The sequence below is a fragment of the Bison bison genome, unplaced genomic scaffold, assembly GCF_000754665.1.
Source record: "Bison bison bison isolate TAMUID 2011002044 unplaced genomic scaffold, Bison_UMD1.0 scf7180017864466, whole genome shotgun sequence".
NCBI lineage: Eukaryota > Metazoa > Chordata > Mammalia > Artiodactyla > Bovidae > Bison > Bison bison.
The window spans coordinates 3,733,400-3,737,732 of NW_011495027.1; the positions used below are offsets into that span (position 1 = coordinate 3,733,400).

Genomic DNA, 4,333 nt, shown 5'->3' on the forward strand with positions numbered 1-4,333 from the left:
TTGCTAAGAGTCAGACACGACTGAGCGACTTCACTTTCACTTTTCACTTTCATGCATTGGAGAAGAAAATGGCAACCCACTCCAGTGTTCTTGCTTGGAGAATCCCAGGGATGGGGGAGCCTGGTGGGCTGCCGTCTATGGGGTTGCACAGAGTCGGACACGACTGAAGCAACTTAGCAGCAGCAGCATCGGGGAAATAATGAAAACAGTGAGAGCCTTTTTTTGGCTCCAAAATCACTGCCGATGGTGACTGCAGCTATGAAATTAAAAGACGTTTGCTCCTTGGAAGAAAAGCTATGACCAACCTACACAGCATATTAAAAAGCAGAGATTACTTTGCTATGGTTTTTCCAGTAGTCATGTGTGGATGTGAGAGTTGGACCATAAAAAAAGCTGAGTGTCAAAGAACTGATGCTTTTGAATTGTGGTGCGGGAAAAGACTCTTGAGAGTCTCTTGGACTTCAAGTAGATCTAACCAATCCATCCTAAAGAAAATCAGTTCTGAATATTCATTGGAAGGACTGATGCTGAAGCCAAAACTCCAATACCTTGGCCACCTGATGAGAACTGACTCATTTGAAAAGACCTTGATGCTGGAAAAGATTGAAGGCGAGAGAAAGGGATGACAGAGGATGAGATGGTTGGATGGCATCACCAACTCAATAGACATGAATTTGAGTTGGCTCCAGGAGTTGGTGATGGACAGGGAAGCCTGTCATGCTGCAATCAGTGGGGTCACAAAGAGTCGGACAGGACTGAGTGACTGAACTGAACTGATACCTAATAAATACAAGATACACAATCTTCTGAAGTTCATGTGAAATATTAATCAAGATAGATCACCTGTTGGGCCACAAAATGCCTCGACAAATTTTAAAAGATTAAACTCTTCCATTTTGTACTGACCACAATGGAACTAAATTAGAAATCAGTAACAATAAGATCACTAGAAAAACTTCCAATTGATGAAATTAAACAAAACAGTGTACTTCGGAATAACCCATGAGTGAAGATGAAAGCATTTATTTCAACTTAATGGAAACACAACACATCAAAATGTGCACATGTGTACTAATGAAGAGGAAAAGTTAAAATTTTACATAACCTCTTGCTCCTTCCACCTCTGTAACTCAGCTTGCTCCTTGCAGTCTGGATCACATAGGTCACATAGTCTCAGAAAGAGGGGACTTACAGTTCTAGGAACTGGAGCTTATCTCACTCACCCTTGTCCTGTTCTTTGCAATTGCCCAGCCTCTGCAAACCTGCTTAATCACGCCTGTTCATGTAAAGGTCAGGCATCCCCCTTCCCGTCTTGACTGCTGTTCCTGCACAAGTGAAACCCCTTAGTTTAAACCAGCCTATTGCCCACTATGGTCTGTCTATAAAAACTCTGTAATCCCTTTATTCGAGGCTCAGAGCTCGGAGTATTACTTCCTCTGGGCCCGCCAGCATAATAAACCCCAGTTCTCCTACTCTCCAAGTGTGGTGCTTGGTTTCTCAGGTATGGGGTTCTGCAACACTGAGTCACTTCAGTTGTGTCTAACTCTTTGCGACCGCATGGTCTGTATCAGGCTTCTCTGTCCATGGGATTCCTCTAAAACTGGAGTGGGTTGCCATTTTCTTCTCCAGGGAATCAGTCCTTGGAGAGAGATCCATAGCTCTAAATTAGAATAGAGCTAAAAATCAATTAAACACTAAATGGTTCATAGAAAAAATTAACAAATCCAAAGGTTGATTCTTTGAAAACATTAATGAAGATGAACCCTTGATTTCATCCCAGGCAAAAACAAAACCAATGAAAACCCAAAACCATGTTCCTCCTCAATCCAGTAGATGGCAGCTCCCACAATACCAGCTGTTCAACTACTTAGGCCTTAGATTGCCTTTGACTCCTCTCTCACACCATATAAGTGACTCAGCAGCAATTATGTTGACTGTACCTCAAAATATGTATAGATTTTGACCACTTCACACTGTCACTGTTGTTAACACTCTAGTCCCTCATCCATGGCATGAGCTTGGGTAGACCAATGAAGAAGTCTCTAAATTGGTGTTCCTATTTCTACCCTTGCCTTACCCCAAGCTATTCTCTGTGATAGCCAGAACCATCCTCCTATAACATGAATTGCATGATGCCATCTTTCTACTTTGTGGTTCTTGTTCAGTCGCTCAGTCATGTCCAACTCATTGCCACCCCATTGACTGCAGCACGCCAGGCTTCTCTGTACTTAGAACTCTCCAACAAATATACAACAGTAAAATTCAAACCAAAATTCTTACCTGTAAGGTCTGAACTAATCTGCCTCCTACTGTCTCTCTGATCTATCTCCTAACACTTATCTCATTCAGGTATTCCTCAAAGCCTGCCAAGCATCCTCCTGCCTCAAAGGCTTTGGACTTCCTGAGTTGTTTCTATTTTCTAACCTTTTCTTCATCAGGATGGCAAAAATGGTGATTTTCAATTCTAGTATTCTTTCTTAATTTGCTAGATTTTTCTGTAAAAAGAAAATTCCCTTCATCAACCATTTGGTTGTACTAATACTGTGCAGGGCCCTGTTGGGCTCCTGGGGACAAGGACTTTCTGTGCCCCCCATTTCGTTGATTATATGAAACAGCCTTCCTTCAGCCTCCATGATGTTCCCTGAGTTCCAAAGGGTAGATTCAAGCAATTGTAAATTAGGGGAAGTGAGGTGATTTGAGATCAGGGAGAAAACAGAGTCAAGAGGAGCCTTGGGGCAAGGTCTTGTTTCTCCCATCAAAGGATACACACAACAGTATCTTTGAGCTATTTTGCAGATACTGAAACTCTTTCCAGATGAGAGAAGTTAATGATTAATGATGGTATGCTACCCACAAGTATATAGACCTCACACCAGTTGGACCTGAAGGTTGACAATGTAGACTCCTAACTTACTTCATCATTAACCCTTCAGAAGAATGTCCACAAGCTACTCATGTCATCCTCTTTGAATAATTACTATAAAACTTGTCTCTATATTCCCCAAGTTGGGACACGTGGTTTTAAGAGTATGAGCCCACTGTGTCCCATTTTTCCTGAAAAGAAATACAGCTATCCTTTTCCACGTCACTCAAAACTCTGTCTCCGAGATTAAATTTGGCACCGGTATACAGAGAAGCTGAGTTTTCAGCATCAGAACTAATCTTTAATTCTAAGAAAGGCAAGGCAATTTCATAACAAAAATTTTATTATTTCTCTTTATTTTTCTTCTGTTTACCATTTTTTAAAATAATGACTGTGGTATAATAAAAGTATTAGTTCAGTTGAATCACTCAGTGGTGTACGACTGTTTATGACGCCATGAACTGCAGCATATCAGGCCTCCCTGTCCATCACCAACTCTCGCAGTTTACTCAAACTCATGCCCATTGAGTCAATGGTGCCATCTAACCATCTCATCCTCGGTGGTCCCCTTCTACTCCCACCTTCAATCTTTCCCAGCATCAGGGTTATTTCAAATGAGTCAGCTCTTCATATCAGGTGGCCAAAGTATTGGAGTTTCAGCTTCAACAACAGTCCTTACATGAATACTCAGGAGTGATTTCCTATAGGATGGACTGGTTGGATTTCCTTGCACTCAAGGGACTCTCAAGAGTCTTTTCCAATACCATAGTTCAAAAGCATTAATTCTTTAGCACTCAGCTTTATTTATAGTCCAAATCTCACATGCATACATGATCACTGGAAAAACCATAGCCTTGACTAGACAGACCTTTGTTGGCAAAGTAATGTCTCTACTTTTTAATATGCTGTCCAGGTTGGTCAAAACTTTCATTCAGAGGAGGAAGTGTCTTTTAATTTCATGGCTGCAATCACCATCTGCAATGATTTTGGAGCCCAGAAAAATAAAGTATGCCCCTGTTACCACTGTTTCTTCATCTATTTGCCATGAAGTGATTGGACCGGATGCCATGATCTTAGTTTTCTGAAAGTATTGCTTTAAGCCAACTTTTTCACTCTCCTCTTTCACTTTCATCAAGAAGCTCTTTAGTTCTTCACTTTCTGCCATAAAGGTGGTATCATCTGCATATCTAAAGTTATTGATATTTCTCCCGGCAATTTTGATTCCACCTTGTGCTTCATCCAGCCCAGCATTTCTCATGATGTACTCTGAGTATAAGTTAAATAAGCAGGGTCACAATATACAGCCTTGACGTATCCTTTTCCTGTTTTGAACCAGTCTGTTGTTCCATGTCCAGTTCTAACTGTTGCTTCCTGATCTGCATATAGGTTTCTCAAGAGGCAGGTCAGGTGGTCTGGTATTCCCATCTCTTTCAGAATTTTCCAGTTTATTGTGATCCACACAGTCAAAGG

The 4,333-nt window shown here is 41.2% G+C and overlaps 1 protein-coding gene across 1 annotated transcript in view; it reads right to left on the bottom strand.

The window, feature by feature from the left end:
- Positions 1-4,333, bottom strand: part of COL24A1 (collagen, type XXIV, alpha 1) — a 396,106-nt gene that overhangs the window by 333,089 nt on the left and 58,684 nt on the right. The window lies entirely within an intron of this gene.